The following is an 18,570-nucleotide window of genomic DNA, read 5'->3' on the forward strand; positions in this document are numbered from 1 at the left end:
AAATCCCAAACATGACATTATCAACAAAAAATCCAAATAACATTTATGAGTAACCCTAAGTAGTTTTAGGGTTTCATACATTCGCATTAGCATACCCTTAGGTTAGAGTTTTCCAAAGAACCTATGTAGGGTTCTGAAAAATCAATTAAGAATATGAGTGGGGTAGATTTATCGAATGATGAATCACCCAAAATAAGAATCGATAGGATTCAATATAACTAGACATAACAATCTTAGTAATAGATTGTCAAATGAATAAAATATTTAAATAAATCAAAGATTTTAAGTTTAATGCATAACTTTGACAACCCTTACCTTGGGTGGCTTACTTCCATACTCCTTGAGGGTATAGCATATGTTTTTCCTAATCAAGAAAATAGAGGGAGAATGGTGACTAGTATTTAATATAATCAAAACTTAAACGAGCACATGAAACCAAAAACTGGAAGGAAATGATAAAATTATCTTTGGGAGATGTTGAGGTCTCCCTCCAAAGCTTGAGGCATACTTACAAAAATAAAAGAAAAATGTCTTTCCCAAAAATATGTTAAAACCTATAAATTCTAAAACATCAAAAATACAAAATAGGATGTCTAGGACTAAAATCAAAGGACTTAGTAGTGCAAGTTAGCATCTTTGGATTGTTATGATAGTCACTCCTATAGTGACCCTTCTTATGACATTGATAGCATTCTACCTTGGACATGTCTACCTTCCTTTTTGGTCCTTTTGATTTTTTGATGTTTCCTTTATGTTGAGCAATGTAGGCATTTGAAACTCCTTTGGAATTGGCAATTAGTGACATACTTAATTATTCTTGGCTGTAGGCAATCGATAGTTCTTCAAACATGGGAGTTTTGTTCCAACTGTTAAGTCCTGCAGCAAATGCACCCCAAGTAGGTGGTAATACTAATAGAGCAGTGATCATGAATTCTTTGTCTAGAGAAATTTAATCAATGACCAAAAGATCATTCCTAATTCCTTCTATGTTCACAAAGAAGGAGGACGCTATATCTTCTTTAGTCATATTTGTGGTCCTTAGTTCATTCTTCAAGCTAGCTACTTGACCAATATTCTTAATAGTGAATAACTTTGAAAAGGCTTCATACATTTCCTAAGCATGATTGATTTTCACTATAAATGGGACAAGGTTGTCATTTATCCTTCTACCATTAGAGTCATAGCCACCATTTATAATTCTTTGAACTTTACTTTGTCAGCATTGCTGGAGTCATCAATAGGATTCTTTACTTTTCCTTTTACTAAGTATAGAACCTTGTTCTTTTTAAGGATGAAGTCAATCCTCTTCTTCTAAGACCTCTAGTTTGAGGCCCCGTCAAGTTTGTTCTCTCCCTTGATAGTGTTGTACATAGTCTCTGAATATAGTAGAATTCCTCCCTTGAATAATCATTTTGAATGATTCCTTGATCAAGTGCTTGAGACTACCTTTTTCTTCTTTCTTCACCAAAGCTATGATACCATGTTAGAAAATTAGAAAGGTAGAAATATTTTCTTATACTTGATAATTACTTGTGATTTTCTTGAATTCTTATTAGGTTTCCATATATCTTCTTTCTTTTAGTTCTGCTAGAGCCTAGATTAACCTCACGCTGAAGGAAGGCAATCCTAGGATAACGATAAACCAAGCTTAGCCTGATAGCTAGCCCTACCAGGTCGGTAGAGGGCTCTATCCTTATGAATCTCAGTCAAGATGACTGGATCAAATGGAATTTTAGGCTAGGTATAGTAGCTCAGAGGATTTTGATTGAATTTTGTTTCTTTTTTTTTGGATAAAATTGCGCTAGGAAGTTTTGGGTCTACGGAATTATGTCGAGATGCACGGTGTTCTATGGGGCAAGGTAGATATAGGCTTTTACACTGGAAATTGAGTGAGGTGAGATGTCTAAGACTGATAAGGAGCTGGAGATTGAATGTAAAGATCATGTATCCTTCTCAAACAGTAGAAAACATAGAATACTGAATGGTTTCCCAAGGCAGAGCACTGTAAACAATGAATTCTACCTATCTATCTTGATATCATTCAGTTAGAAGCAGTGAAATAGATTGTGGCATACATAAAACATGTGAAAAACTGATAACAAAAGACGAAACTATCCCAAAGAACCGTACCATAGGTATCCCATAAAAATACCTACAACTCCTATTAATTTCCTTGCCAAATTGCTTATAATGATGTACAATATTGTTCAAAGCATCCAAGTGAATCCAACCCTTGCAAATGAGAAAGAAAATACATAATATAGACACCAAAACTACTCAAATTGACCATTAAGGGTCGAATCCATGAGAAGAGGGGTAGTTTCAACCATTTCCCAACTAAGAACTGGAATATAGACAGTCAAACAACTTGCCTCTATAAGTAAAGAAACTAATTCATTAGCCTCAAAACCACCTCTAACTAATGAATCTACCTTCTAACATTATTTTACCATCACATTTACATGCCATGTCATTAATTACATGAGTGAAATCATTCATGACGAGAGAGAAAACAAATCCATAGTCAAACCAGAAGAAATTTTGATTTTTTGGGCAAACTGGTCAAAAACACAGCGCCACTAGTCAAAATCGCAACGCCACTTTACACCTTCTTTTGGAGCCCTTACGCTTAACCAAATTGAGCTCAAGATATCTCACTAGAAAGGTATTCAAGTATAGTTTTTGGAACAACTGGAATTTTTGAATTTAGAGGTCATTTACCTACTCAAAACGTGAATCTCCCAAGATTGCTTTTGTGTGTCCAAAAAGAGGTAGAGAGGTCATTTTTTGGTAGTTTTTGGACCTTCTGGTGACCCATATTTGCTCCAAAACTTCTGAAACTTTCCAGGGTGTGTTCTCTCATCATTCTTAATCCAAAAGTACATAATTTGTCTCCATATGATGCTCCAGGAGAAAGCACAGCGCCAATGGTGTTGCGCTTCTCGGCCAGTTTTCTATCTTGAAAGTTTCAAAATTTGAAAAAATACAAAAAATCTCCAAAACTTTCCCATATTTGGCATGGAACACCACCATCAGCTACTTTGATGGGCTAGTGAGTCTTCAACTAATATTTCCAACCTATCTTGCTCTTTCTTGCCCTCCAAGGCTCTCCTCAACCTAGCTTTTAGTTTCCTAATCCTCATATTGCAGATTTTGTTGCGGGTCATGTAATGGTAGGCCATGTGTCAAAGCATCTTCTTATACTAGTTTTCATTCTCAATTAGTCTCTCAATATGTATGTTGACCCTCAAAAGCCATGTTTCCATATCACTTTCAATTTCTTTCTCAATAGGAGTAAATTTGACATGAGCCTCTTTGGCAATTTGCTCATTTGCTCTGATCATTTGTAGCTCCATGAGGACTTTCTTGTCACTCAATTTTTTGTTTTCCTGGTCTAAATATTTGATGATGAACTTGTCTCTCTCTAAGTTGTCCACCAAGGATTGTATTTCAGTTTCTCTTTCTTGAATGATGAGGTCTTTGATGTTGTTTTCATCCTGAGCCTCCAAGTCAATAATGCCACTTCCATGATGAGTGAATTGTTGTTGTGGCTCCTCATGCCCAATAAGGTAAAAATCTCTCTCCTCCTCATCACCAAGATCTTCCCCTTGCACCTTTTCCTTGCCTTTGTTCAACCTCTCAACTTGTACCTATTTTGTTGATGTAAAAGGAAAAACCCCTTCCACACCTTGTGGAGCAAACATTTGCCTATGGACTGGTGACAAAGGCAAGGCCCCTTCCATAGCCTGTGGAGCAAACACTTGCCTAGCAGCTGCGAAAATTTTCCTTGTGCCTCTCTGATATGTTAAATACACTGGCACCTCAACAATTTTGGTTTCCTTGGCATCTTCCCTTGTTTCTCCGTGGCTAGAAGGCCCACCTTCTTATTGATGCACTGGTGAAGGGATCTATGGACCCTTTAACATCTCATGAGCAATGAAAGTGTCCCATGGAATGTTAAGAAGGCTAAGTTGGTGTAGAACAATGATTTTAATCAAAGAGTAATGATAAATGTTGTTCAACTGCTGGGGGTAAGATTTCCTCTGTACAATATGTGCCCTTTTCTCAATGTTTCTAAACATGAAGTAAGGGAGATGAAACATCTTTACTCTAGTGAAATGCATGAGTAGTCTAATATGATAGGCATACAACCGAAAGAACCTACATTCACAAGTGAAGTACTTGATAATAATCTTCATCAAAGGAACATACCTGTTTTCCAAAAAGTTAAAGGGGGATAACCTCTTCACTTGATTTCTGTATTTAGCCTTGATATATGGCTCATAGTAACTCTCATCAAGGTCCTGACTTTTGTACCATCTCTCACCAACATTAGAGATTCTAGTGGCCTCTGAAATGATAGCTGATGATATTGTGAAGGTTACTCCAGAAAGTTTCACCTCATTGTTCTGCAAGTGAGTCACAAAAAGTGTGGCCAACTCGTGGTGAAACTGAACTATCTCCACCATCTCACAAAATTCAAAACATGCTTGATGCCTGAAACAAGAAACTGCAAGTCGGCATTCCTGTAATTCCCTCAAGCTAGTGGGCTCCTCTCTGATGATTTTTCCTCCTTTATAGAGCTTCCTCTGTTGTTTATGTCTCTCCATGGAGTTGTCACTAAGTGTCTCTTCTTCATACTCATAATCACTATCTCTTTCCATTGTTTTCCTTTGGCTTTGATCAATATGGTTATATATGGATAGTTTTGGATAATTGATGTGGAGGAATGGAATGAGCAGAGTGTATGGATGAGGGGGTTTGGGAAAATTTGTGTGTGAATAGGGTTTATGGAGAATGTATGTGGGAGTGGGGTTTAGGGAGAACGTATATGGGAGTGGGGTTTAGGGAAAGATAAAAAGTGGATAGAGTAAGAAAACAATAGTAGAGTGAGGATTTCAATTCATGAGACAATTTGCAGGGAAACTAGGGTTTTGCCCTAGAAAATAGGGTTTTGATTTTTGGGAGTGAAAAATCACAAAAAATTGATTTAAAAACCCTAAATCATAAGATATTTTGATGTACTTACTTGCAAAAGAGGTAAACTTGGAAAATTTGAGATGAAATTGGCATTTTGAGGCAATTTGGGGCTTTACTGGACAAAGCGCAGTGCCACCTATAGAAGCACAGTGCTGCCTGAAACCATAGTTCCCTTGTATTTTTACATTGCGGAAACTTCGTAGAAGCGCAACACCTAGTTGAAACTGCAGTGCCACCTCTCAGAAGCACAGCGCCGCTCCAAAACTCCAAAAACGCAGCGCTTTTGCTATGTTTGCTCAATAACACTTGAAAATTGTTCTGTGCTCTCTTCTTGTCTCTTTAATCTTCAAAAATGACACAATGGGATGAAAAATAGGAGGATGGGTTTATATAGTTTCATATTTTTATTTTTTGTTTGTGAAAACCCGCTTTTATAATGTCTATTTGTCTTTTACAGTGCTCTTTTTTTCATGCTTATTTTCTTTTGCTTGGCAAGTGAACTAATGCTCAAAATCACTTGATTTTTGCAGTGGTAGGTACTTGACAACATCAAAAGCTATAGGAGGATCTTGGTAACAAATATTACATTTATAAACAATAAAATTACATCATGAAGAAAGATAAAAACATAATACTCTATTTTCACCTCAAAAAACGTTTTGAGGTGAGAACTACATTGAGCTTTCAAAATAACAAATTATGACTTTACCCATCATTATTGGCCTCCTCATGTGCTTGCTGACCATTATTAACATATAATCACTGAATTTGACCATGGTGGAAACCCTAGGACCTAATGAGACCAAACCCTAGGATTTGATGAAATGGACTGCAAAATGAACATGAATCATGAGTGAAAAGTTTGAAAGAAGATCACCAAGCACATATCATGAGGGAAAAACAGAATGTAAACTCTACCATCACTGAATCCATGACCTAATGGAATGACTCAGTAGTATGGGACTCCTACCATGAGATACAAAAGAGAAAATTTTGATCACTGATGGCAGAGTGAAGACATTGACACTAAAAAATTCATCAAGCAATTACCAAAGAAAAAGCACATAAAAAAATGGACAATAGTTATAAGCTCACAACTAGGGGAAAACACAGTCAATAATTATTCCTTCAATATTTTTCTGGGGATATTCCAAGACTCTAGACCTTGACACAAAATTTCCTCCACACCAAGTCAACCTTCCTCTTCTCTTGCAGATGATCCTTCTTGACGTAGCAGTAGTAGCAGTAGTGGGAACACTTTCTTCAGCCTAGTCACTTCTATCTTTCCTTGGAGACTTTGATCTTCACTGGGATACTTTGATCTTCTCTTATAAACTTCGATCTTGGCCCAGTACAACCTCCTAGGGCAACAACACCCATCAATAGAAGCTTTGACATATAATGGCAACATCATCACACGATAGCTAGCTACAACATCAAAAAGAGAACTTCGATCTCCCAAAATATGGCACGTGAGAGAGAGAGTTATACCAAACTTTCAATTTTCTTTCTTTCCTTCTCCTAGACCAAACTCACACTTCCTTTTCCTCCTCCTTCCAATTCACACTTTTTATAGATACAAGATATATCAAACTTTCTTTTGAGAGTGTGCTTCAAATGGAGTTTGAACCACTTCTTTTATAGTCCCTTGATGAGGTCGAATAACCCTCTTTGAGGTTGACTTGATCATCTTAAGGCCGAATTGGTGTGGAGTCAACATAATTCATATTTGACTCAATACTTAACCTTTTTACATGATTCAAAATCCTAAGAACAGTCACTTTAAAAGTACAATGACTCTATTGACTCAGAATAAATCCTAAAAATCCTCAATGGGGAATTTGACCTAAAACATGCTGACACAAGCATGAAATCCATGCTGAATTAAGTGATAATAATAATTATTTTCTTTATTCTTTTAACAAGTACATTACAAGATGAATGAAATACATTAAATGAAGAATGAGCCTAGTTACATTTTCCAAGAATTCCTCCACTTGTTCCACTTTAAAAGCATTAGGATGGATGAGAAAGAATATAGTGATGCAATATGGATAGTACCTCCAATTTTTTGGACAATTTTCGTCCCCAAAAGCATCTATTTAATGAGGTGAGGACATTTTTCCTTGGCCTTCTATTGGGTGTACCATTTAGCCTTGGCTAGAAGCTATCATTTGAATCCAATATTCCAAAGTTCATTCTACCGCTTACTTGTATTTTTGAGCCATTTCTACAGATATATAACATCTATCAAATATGACTAAGCATTTGTTGCCAAATCCTCTAAAGAAGGTAGGACCTATTCCTCTTCCCAATCTGGCATGGAAAGCTCATAAAGGTTCACATTTTTTACATTCACCATTGAGTAAATGCACATGTATGCATGTAAATTATCTTAATAGTCGTTATCTCACACCTTATCTAATATATCAAAGGGTCCATATCATATGGCATTGATTTTTTTACTAGGACCTTGTAGCCACTCTTTATTTACCTGTAACCACACTTTGTCTCGCACCTCAAAAAACTTCTTTATTATCTGTTGATCATGCTTGGATTTGTATTTTTTGTACGACTACTATAGTGTCTCCTATACCTATATATGGATTTCCCTCATCTTCTCAACAATTTTTTCTGCCCTTAAGGCATCCCTTTAATAACATTTGTTAGTCATCCTTGTTGTCCATACATAATATCCAAAGGTGAAGGTGTAAAATATTCAAAACAAGTTTGAAATGGGGACTTACAAATAGAAGTGTGGACTACATTTTTATAAGAGTGTTTTATATATACCATATTTTTTTCCTATGTCTTCGAATTCTTTTGATTGTAACCCCTCTAAAGATGCATCGAATTCCTGTTGACTACTTTTATTTTCCCATCTTTCTGTGCATGGAATGTTATAGATATCTTTAAATTTTTGTCCATATTCTCCCATAATGTAGTCCAAAATGAGCTAAAGAAATGTGTGTCTCTATTTGAAATGATGCTACTCCATGTATCCCAAAGTGCACCTAGACTAGCTTAAAGAACAAGTTCGCTAATTATTAACATTAGAACATGCATCTTTCTAAGCCTATCTATTACCACAAATAGGTATTCATGTCCCTCCTTAGTTGTTGGTAAACCTACCACAAGGTCGACGTAAATTCTTTCCCAAAGACAAGTGGGTACATGAAAGGTATGATATAGACCTTGTTTCTTGTTACTAGGCTTCCTAGTACCACAAATCATGCATCCTATTATTAACATTGTTACGTCTTCTTGCATGAGATGCAAGTACACATACATCTGGAAGTTGGCCAATATCTTCCATATAGAAAGATTCTATGCAGCCTTGCAAGTGTGATCTTGTCTGATTAGCTATAGTCACTGACCTTTAGGAACACATAACTTATATAACCTATAGAGTAGCCCGTTCTAGATATTATAATCAATTTTTCTATCACCATCATGTACATGACACTAGATTTACAACTACTGAAATGCATCCTTAAAGTCCCCATCCTATATGTATGTCTCTCTATATGCATCATCTATGAAAGGATGCATGTGCATAAGAGTTCCCAAAGTTATGATGTTTGATGTGGATGGACTAAAAATCATTGCAATTAACTTGTTTATTCTCTCCTTCTTGTACTTGACCACTAAATGAGACTATTTTAGAAACCCTATCCACTTGCAATGATTGGTCAACTATAGTTTACTCTAAGCTTGTAGGTATTATAATCATTGATGATCTTTTTGGATTATTATTTCCTTTCCCATTATATAGTATTTCCACTTCTTTGTAGCTTGCACCAGGGCATAGAGCTTCTTGTTGTATGTAGATTAGTTGCAAACTGGCCCATGAAATACATTAGAATGGTTGCATTCATGCCTTCTTCCCTACATGAAGACCACTTCCATAGGATGCCCACTTGCACACATCTCTACTTTGAAGGGCTCTTCCAAGTTCAATAATGCCAGAACTGGTGCTTAATTGATATTCGTTTTAAACTCTTGAAAGCCCCTTTGTTGGTCCTTTGCCCACTCGAAACTCTTACCAATCATTGTTATGACATGAAGTGGTGCTTCTCTTGCTAAAAATGAGGCTATTAATTTCGTCAAGTACTATGCTACATCGATGAAATTCCTAACTTCTAAAAAATTAGTAGGCATCGGCTACTTCATGATGGCCTCTACCTTGGTAGGATCTATATTCATCTCTCCTCCGCTGATCACATACCCTAGATACACCAAACATTATTATGAAAACTTACACATCTTGAGATTTACTAGCAATTGTGGATTCTTCAATGTCTCTAGCACCTGCATCAAATGTGAGATGTGCTCCTTCGAGATAGGATTGTATACTAATATATCATCAAAATAGACAATAACAAAGTGAGTCTATAAAAGGGAAAACTATATCAATCATTAACCTCATAAATGTAGCTGATGCATTGCATAGGATAAACATAATGACTAACCACTCATACAAAACTTTCCTAGATTTGAAGCCAATCTTCTAAATATATTTTTCTTTGGCTTGAGCTTGGAGATATCTAGACTTTAAGTCTATCTTGGTGAAGTATTTTTCTTGTTGCAGTTAATCCAACATATCATCTATCTTGGGAAGGGCATACTTGTTCTTGAGCATAATTTTGTTTAATGCCCTGGTTGAAATTTTTCCCAAGGAGTTTTGAATCGGTGTCCTTTACACCTCAAAGTGCCTTAACAAAACACTAAGCATGTCTATTTTAAAATAGGGCTTCCAAAATTTTGATTTAATTATAAATAATTGTTATGTGGATTCCATGAAGCTAATCTCCATAGAATATTTCAAAATATTAATAGTATATACAAATTAAAGACTAGGATTTATTTTAAAAGTATTTTAATTTAATTATGAATAATTATAAGGTGGATGACAGGAATCTAACCTCCATAAAATATTAATATTCTGATTAGTATACAGAAATCAATCAAAGACTAGGATTTATTTACAAAGCGTTTATGTCATTAGTTTATACAAATTTAAAAACACAATTTAATAAAAAAAGCAATTATTAATTAGATCCATGAAAATTTGAACTTTGAATCTTATAGTTTATATAGTACTTCATGACAAAGCAATTAACAATTTCATTGTCTTCGCCAACCATACATATTTTAAATAATAAAAATTATGACTATATCTTATGTTACATGTCAATTTAGTATACTTAAATTAAATAATAAAAATTAAAATTTTTATCCAAAAATTATAATTTTATCTGATGTTACATGTCAATTTAGCATATTTAAAAACAATGGAGGCCAAAAAATTATATCGTCGGGACGCTGCACAATTGCATCATCTCACTCATTTTTATTTCAAAAACCTACAAGTGCAAGACGCATGCATGGTGCGACCAATCATCTCCAGCAAATCGTGATCTATTCGACAGTAAACCCATTGGGTATTTCGCGGTAACGGGTCAAACGCGGATTTCGCTTGATCGCTCATTGCTATTTGTTCGCTGCATCGCTTGCTGTTCATTGTTCCCGCACAATGCGTTTACGCAGCAAATATCAGAATTACAGAAATCATGGCATCGATTGGCATGGTTCCTCATGGGTTGCACCGATAGCGCATTATTTTTCTTCTTTTGTTTGCCCACCATTTTCTTCCCACTCGCACCGATATGGACTATTCTCCTCCCCCTACCAATGGTGCCGCGATAGCAGGAATCCCCATCGCCAGTGTTGCACTTGTAATTATAGTGAGTGTGCTTTTTGTGGTAGCTTATTGTAGAATCTTTGTGTGCACAGACACTAGCGGGAACCTTTCCGAAGTGACCATACATGCACAAACCTACGCAACTGGACAGGCAGCGAACCCTATTGTGGACTTATGCACATATACAAGGGAGGAACTGGCCAACGCCACTGACAATTTCACAACAAAAGATGGTGAGGGCGTCTCTGGATTTGTATATCGTGCCAATTTACCAGGTAATCAGGTGGCCGCCGTCAAGAGAGCGACGAATTTAGATCGCAATTTATTCAAACAAGAATTGTCTGTGCTCCTCAGACTTCCACGTCAACGTCATCCTCATCTGGTGCATCTAATCGGATTGTGTTTACAAGCAGGTGTGCTCTTATTCCCTTCTTTCGCAATTCCCTTGGTTTACAATATTGCCATAAGCACTGTCATCGGGTATTAGTTCAGTGCTTGGAACCCCAATTTCATTTCCCGTCGAGTCTAATTTTTGCAAAAGGATATGTTGGGCTAACCTTGTTGATTTTGAATTTGAGAAATATTTTGGAATTTAACAGAGATGAATTTTGAGAAATATTTTGGAATTTAACAGACATAAACAAGGTCAAATAATTGATGTTACTAATTTTTGTCTGATCCAAAATATTACCGATTTTCCCAGATCTCACTCCTACATAGATAGACAAAATTAAATAATTAACCTTGCCCAGGTTAGTTGGATCCCAAAATATTCCCACTTAAAAGATGACCATGTTAGTACGATCCCACAATATTCTCATTTAAAAGATGCCCATGTTAGCCATTGTGAAAAGTTCTGCGTTGGATGTTGGATTGCAGGTTGTTAACATTTGGTACAGGTTCTCAGATCATTAATTGTTCTCAATTTCATTTGTTTTTGTGTATCCTCTTAATTTGAAGATATAATGTTCATGTTAGCCATTGTGAAAAGCTCTGTTTTGGATGTTTGATTATAAGTGGTTGGAATTTGATACAAGCTCTTAGATTATTAATTCTTTTTAATTTCGGTGGTTTTTTTGAATTTTTGTATATTTTCTTAATTTAAAAATATAAATTTTAATTAAATAATTAACATTTATTATTTAATTTAATTTTTTAGAAAATCTTCAATATTAAGTTATATAAAATTTAAATTTATTATTTCAAAAATTTCCTTTACATTCTAAACCAAACACATAGGAGAATAAATCCATATATCTTACAGGCGCACTCATTTGACATATCTTTCATCATGACAGTGAATAACTTTGTTAAACCCTGGACAGGTTTTATTATATGAATCACAGAGGACCTATGAATGCTCTCTCTTTTATGTATACTTCAAACAAACTATCAGGTTATGAGTCCGTCGCTATTTCTTATATAAAAGGAACATTATGTTTCCTTTCAAAACAGATAATGTATAATTTTTATTTTCTTGTGTTCGAATATATATTATTTTAGAATGTTATTGATTTAATTTATTTATTTATTATTAAAATAGTTTAAAAAATAAATATATTAATTTTTTAGTTAACTTCCTTCCTAAAATGGGAAATAATATATAGATATATATATTCTTAAAGCATCAACAAAAGATCTCACATAAATCAATAATTATCTTTGATGAGAAAGAATAGATATAGATATAGATATAAATATTATCATCTTAAAAGATCATTAAAAAATTTCACATAAACCAATAACTATTCTCGAGTCTAGATTTAGGGATAACAATTTCTTCTATATTTTTTTGGTGGTATATTTATAATTTTTTCCTAGCAGATCAATTCCAATACATCAATTTAGTTAACTTCCATCAATTTCTTCTATATTATTTAATAGTAGATTTATAATTTTTTCCCAGCAGGTCAATTCCAATACATCAATTTAGTTAACCTCCTTCAATTTCTTCTATATTTTTTAGTAGTATATTTATAATTTTTTCTCAACAAATCAATTCCAATACATCAATTTAGTTAACCTCCTTCCTCCAAGATGGGAAAAAAGAGGTCCATAGATTTCGGCCAAAAATAGTTAAATCTGCAAATTAATGCCTGTTTTTCAAATGAAGAATAGTACTCGTCTGTTTTTGATGTATCCATATTTAATTCTGGGGTGTAACTTAGTTGTTCCACAATGCATGGAGCGGGTGCTGTGCCGGCTTGTTTTTTTGTTGTAGCTGGTTTATTTCCTTCAAGAATGTCTTTGAAGGATAACCCTGCACTTTTTTGCTTTTTTGCTTTTGATGTGTTTTTGGGATTTTTGCTATGTTGCTTCCCATGCCACTGCCTGAAAAATTTGTTTTGCGATGATCTGTCGCGCCTCCCCTCAGTGTCAGGTTGAGAGTGATAGTAGGCTTAGGTAAGATTTTGTAATCCCTCAAAGATTTGTAGTCTTGGAGTACTCTGCCTCCAAAGATCAAAACTTGTGATCTTGTAGGATATCCAATATGCTGGAAGATATTGTTCTTCAGAAGCTGTACTAATTTGGTTACCTGTACCCAAGCCAGATGTGTCCTCCTAGAATGGTCTTTTATAAAACTTGAAAGGGAAGAGGGTTTACCAGCGATTCAGGTTCTGGTTCTCTCTGAAAGTAATTCTGCCCATCCGCAACAAATTCTCCGCACATCTTTGTATTCCTAAAGATTTCCTTCCAGGTACACTGAGAAAATGTTGAGGGGGCAAGATCTGGTCCCGGCTGAGCTGCTCCCGATCCTCTGTTGGGAAAAAACCTGAATGGAGGTCGCAGAGCACCCAAAGTTACCCAAATCGCTCACTCGAAACTAATGGAGCCAAGCCACAATCTATAGTCTTGTTGCCCTGGATCCAAGATTGCCCTGGGCCTTGTCTGAGCCGCTGCAGCGTCGCCTGCACTAGCTGTAATCGGAACCCTAGCACCCACGAAAGCCTTTTTTTCGGCATGGAGGCCTTTTGATAAAGTGAAGGCAAGACAATTTCCTATTTTCAACCTGAGAGTGTTTTGTTGATCGTCCATGAAGGAATATCTGTATTTGAAAAATAGATCATGCAAGACTATAAGGGTTTCATGCCAAACCAGAGGATCTACTGCCTGAAAACAAAATGTTATACACAGTCCCTGCTTCAATTCCCAAGCTCCCAGTGCTGGATCCGACCCACATGCTGACAAAATATGGCCCCATTGTGTGCGGTGTCGAAGTCTGAAGCTCAAAATTTGCTTGCGGATACTAGTGAATGACGAGGGTTCGAAACCTTTGCATGCCATCATGCTCTCACTCTCGATCCTAAAAAACCCATCCTTTGTTGTGCAATAAAGTATTGTTATATTCTTAAGAATATTATTTTTTACTAATTCAATACTTAATTTTCATTTAATTAAACATTTATAAGATTTAGATAAGTTCAATACTTGGTCTTACATACTGGTTAGGATGACAAGGTTCCATTATATTTCTCAACATAGAAAATATTTTAAAATAATTTTTTTTTTTAAATTAAAGTCTCTTTTTAAATTTTAAATGATTAAAAAAATACAATATTTCTTATTTGTAAGAAAAGTTGTTAAAAGATACAAAATTACATTTCAAATTATTTAAAAATATTATGTGTTAATATATTAGATTGAATTTAAGTTATAAATATTATGAAATGTTGAATGGAACAATTATTTATTTATTTAGAAAATGTTATTACTAAAATTATGTGAAGTTTTTTATATGATTTAATTTAAAACTACTATCTTAAAACTAAACCTCATACAAATTTCCATGGTATTTAGGATAATTTTAACTCAATCGAATAATCAATTTACTATTAGCAATTTATAAACTAAAGGTTTTTGAAACCCACAAGTTTAATTGTGGTTTTTTCATGTTATATACCCATTTAAAAACATAATAAATCCATTGTAAAATGTTGTTTAGTCAATGGGGAGTACAATAAAAAGGAGCATGAACATAGAAGCACTTTGTTGATGAGATAATAAATTAGTGTGAGTTGTGAAGCCAAAGCATCCCTTTGGTTTCGAATGATTAGTTGGATATGATATTAATTTATATATATAATATTATATAACATATGAATATTAATTAAATAAAAAGAGATGTATGGTGAAATATGTGTTATTATATCGAATATCTCGAACTTCTGGAGGAGTGAGGGTTTCTCAACAGGTACACCTAGGGTTTGATGTTGATGGTGTTTAGAGGGGGAGGGGGTGGACCTCCCTCCTATTGGAATGTGTTAATGAACAAGGGAAATGGGTTAAAGAAAAAAAATTGAGATCTCGATAGAAGATGTGTTAGGCATGACTAGATTAGGTGGGAAAGGACTAAAAAGAGATGAGGAAAAACATATGTCAGGAATCAAGCAGACCAACAACAAAAATAAAAGGAAAATGCTCCTGCAAGGCTGTGTATGCCCAAAAAGTGGTGATCCTAATGGCATTAATCATTGATCTCGAGATACAAGCCTTTAGGAACTATATGAGATCATATGTGGTCATATGTAAGTTTATGGGCCTCTGGCCCATAGAAAAGCCTTTGTGTGATTGGATCAAACATCATTAGAAATAAAGAGGGGAGATAGAGTTACTTCTAGGGTCAAAAGGATTCTTTATAGTGGGCTTTGCCAATATGGAAGATAGATACTGAGTCTTTGATGGTGATCGCTACTTCTTTGCTTCAACTGGTTTATATATGCAACCATGGATGGAAAAATTTACTCCGGAGAAGGATGCCTTTACTAGACTTCTAGTTTGGGTCAGAATATATTCCCTACCTCTGGATTACTGGCTTCCTTTGACCTTAAAGTTGATAGAAGATACACTGGGAAATTTTATCAAAATAGCGAGGGCAATGCTACACAGAAGATACACATTGTATGGAAAGATTTTCATCGAGATGGATGTCTCTGGTGATCTACCAGAAGTAGTGAAACAGGAGTTCAGGGATGAAATATTGTTACAAACTATGGACTATGAGTAGATTTCGTTCAGGTGCAGAAGGTACCATAAACATGGCCACCCAATCAAGGAATTCCCTTTGAATAAAATGGAAGAATAGGGAAAAGAACCAAAATGAAAGGATGCAGATAGATTTGTAAGACCCAACCCGACAGGAATGGAAAATCGAAGGTAACAACAGAGAAGTCAAGGAGGGAGAAAATCTTAGAGAAATATATTTGAAGTCTTGTTTAAAGAGAATCTAGAGAATCATGGGGTTGAGGAGGAAAAAATTCAGGAGCAAGAACAAGGAAAAGAAGAAGAAACATTGCAATCACCAGAAGATATGGGGTAGCACAGGGATATCCCAGATCTGTCAAATGATTTTGAAGGAGACGCTAAGATGATCCCCAGCTAGGTAGGAACAAAGGACCCAAATCTGCATGAAATAGTAGAAAGGGAAGGAATCGACCTTCAGAACATGGTGGAACAAGCCAAAAAATAGGGATTGGAGGCCATACCAGCGGATCAAGTAGATAACATCGAATATCTATACCTGATGAGGGAAGAGGCAAAAATAAGAGGTCATAAATGGCCACACATGGACATAGTTGAGATGGGAGTAAAAGTGATGGGTTCTCAAACTGTCTTGGTGCCACGACAAAACATCAGAAAAGAAGGAGGAAGTCGAATAATGTTGTCATCTAAGAGTTGAGAGCCATGCTAATAAATTCAGGTAAGATGAGAGCGTTAATCCTGAAACCAATTAATTGTAGTTAATCATGACAGTTATAACATGGAATGTGAGAGGATTGAGAAGCCTTAAGAAACAAAGACTGCTTAAGAAGAAGATTAAAATGTAACAACCAGACCTTATTTTCTTGCAAGAAACAAAGTGTTCTACAAAGAAAATCAAGGGATTAAGTAGGAAATTAGGTATGAGTTATGAAGTTATGGAGTTTTTAGTGCGTTTTTCTACAAGGGGATTAGTGATTAGGTGGAACCACCAATATCTTATCCTACATGATGCTGAAGCGATGAGGTCCTATTTATTAGTGGAAATAGAGATCATAGGGGCTCCAAGATCATTCGTTTTTACAAATGTGTATGGACCTCAAATAATGGAGGAAAATCTAAAACTCCTTCAAGATTTAACAAAGATAAGATCCAGGAAAGGTTACCTCCCTTAGTTTTTGGGGGCGACTTTAATATGATAGCCTTCCTATCGGAGAAAAAGGGAGGCCAAAGATGCATAGACAAAGTGCAAAATCTTTCAAGGAATTCTTTGAGGAGGCCAATCTTATTGACATGGAAACTGCAAATTATTGCTACACATGGAGTAATAAGCGCAGAGGGAAACATCAAGTTTCATCAAGACTTGACAAACTTTTAATTTTGGAGGATTTGATGATGAGAGGGATCGATGGGGAAGAAAATATTCTTCCCTATTGAGGATCATATCAATAGTTGGTGATATTAATGATTGTGATCTTAGGAATGCCTAACAATAGACCATTCATATTTGAAGAAGTCTAGCTAGATCACCCTGCCTTTATGGAAAATATCAAAAGACGGTGGGGAGAAAAAATCCCAGTCAAAGGCTCCAAGATATACATCTTATAGGCAAGGCTAAAATTTATTAAATGGAAATTGAAACATTGGAATAAGATGGATTACAGAAACATCTTCGAAGAAAAAAATGAATTGGAACAAAACAAGGAAATATTACAACAAAATCTGATAATAGAAGGTTATTCATATGAAAGCAGAAAATAGGACATAGAGCTAGTGAAGTAGTGGAAGGACAGATGTATACAGGAGAAAATTCTATGGAGATATAAATCTCGAGTGTTATAGCTTAGGGAGGGGGAGAATAACACTAATTCCTTTCACTGCTCAACCATTGAACATAGGAATTCCAACCAAATTCTAAGAATTAAGGATGAGAGCGGGAACACCTATGAAGCACATAAGGATATTGAACAAATCTTGGTCAATCATTTCCAAAAATAGCGGAGGATCCCCAAGTTGATAGGTTAGAGAATATTTGAATGATTTTCAGGCATATCCCTAAGCTGATCATGGAGGAACACAATAACAATTTGAATAAGTCGACCTCCATGGAAGAGGTGATTTTATTTGAGCTCGAAATTCCTAATGGTAAAGCCATGGGACCAGATGGTTTTACTATTGATTTCTTTAAGGTTTGCTGGGAAACAGTTAAAACCAATATATATGAGGTGGTAGCAGACTCTCAAGACTGAACAACCATTATGAAAGCCTTAAATTAGACATTCGCCACCCTTATCCCAAAGGGAGAAAGGGTTAGTACTCCGACAAATTCAGGCCAATAGCACTATGCAATGCATTATACAAGATAATATCCAAAATCATAGATAATAGGATGAAAATGGTCCTTCCTTGACTGATCTCAGTAGAATAGACTAGGTTTTGTTGAGGGAAGACAAATCTTAGATAATGTAATTATTATGCATGAAATAGATCACTCGTTAAAGACCTAGGGAAAGGTGGGTATGGTTATTCAAGTTGATTTGTCGAAAGAATAAGATAAGATTAGTTGGGACAGTATGAAATTGGTATTAAGGGAATTTGATTTTGATGAACGATGGATCATATCGATTATGGCCATCGTCTCATTGCCAAGTTTTTCAATATTGGTGAATGCAGCTGCGACAAATCCTTTCTTCTAGTTCAATGGTATAAAGTAAGGGGACCCTATGTCTCCCTTCTTGTTTATCATTATGATGGAAGGCCTCAGGAGGGCGATTGCTATTGCAAACAAAGAGGGATATATAAAGGGCCTTAAATTGCCTGAAGAATATCATGTAACATCACACCAAGAGTTTGTTGATGATACCATGTTGCACAGTATCCCCATAATAAAGGAGACTTGTTCATTCAAA

Source organism: Pinus tabuliformis, chromosome 5_2, assembly GCF_031772625.1.
Source record: "Pinus tabuliformis cultivar Carrire ecotype Pingquan chromosome 5_2, CPIR1, whole genome shotgun sequence".
Taxonomy (NCBI): Eukaryota; Viridiplantae; Streptophyta; class Pinopsida; order Pinales; family Pinaceae; genus Pinus; species Pinus tabuliformis.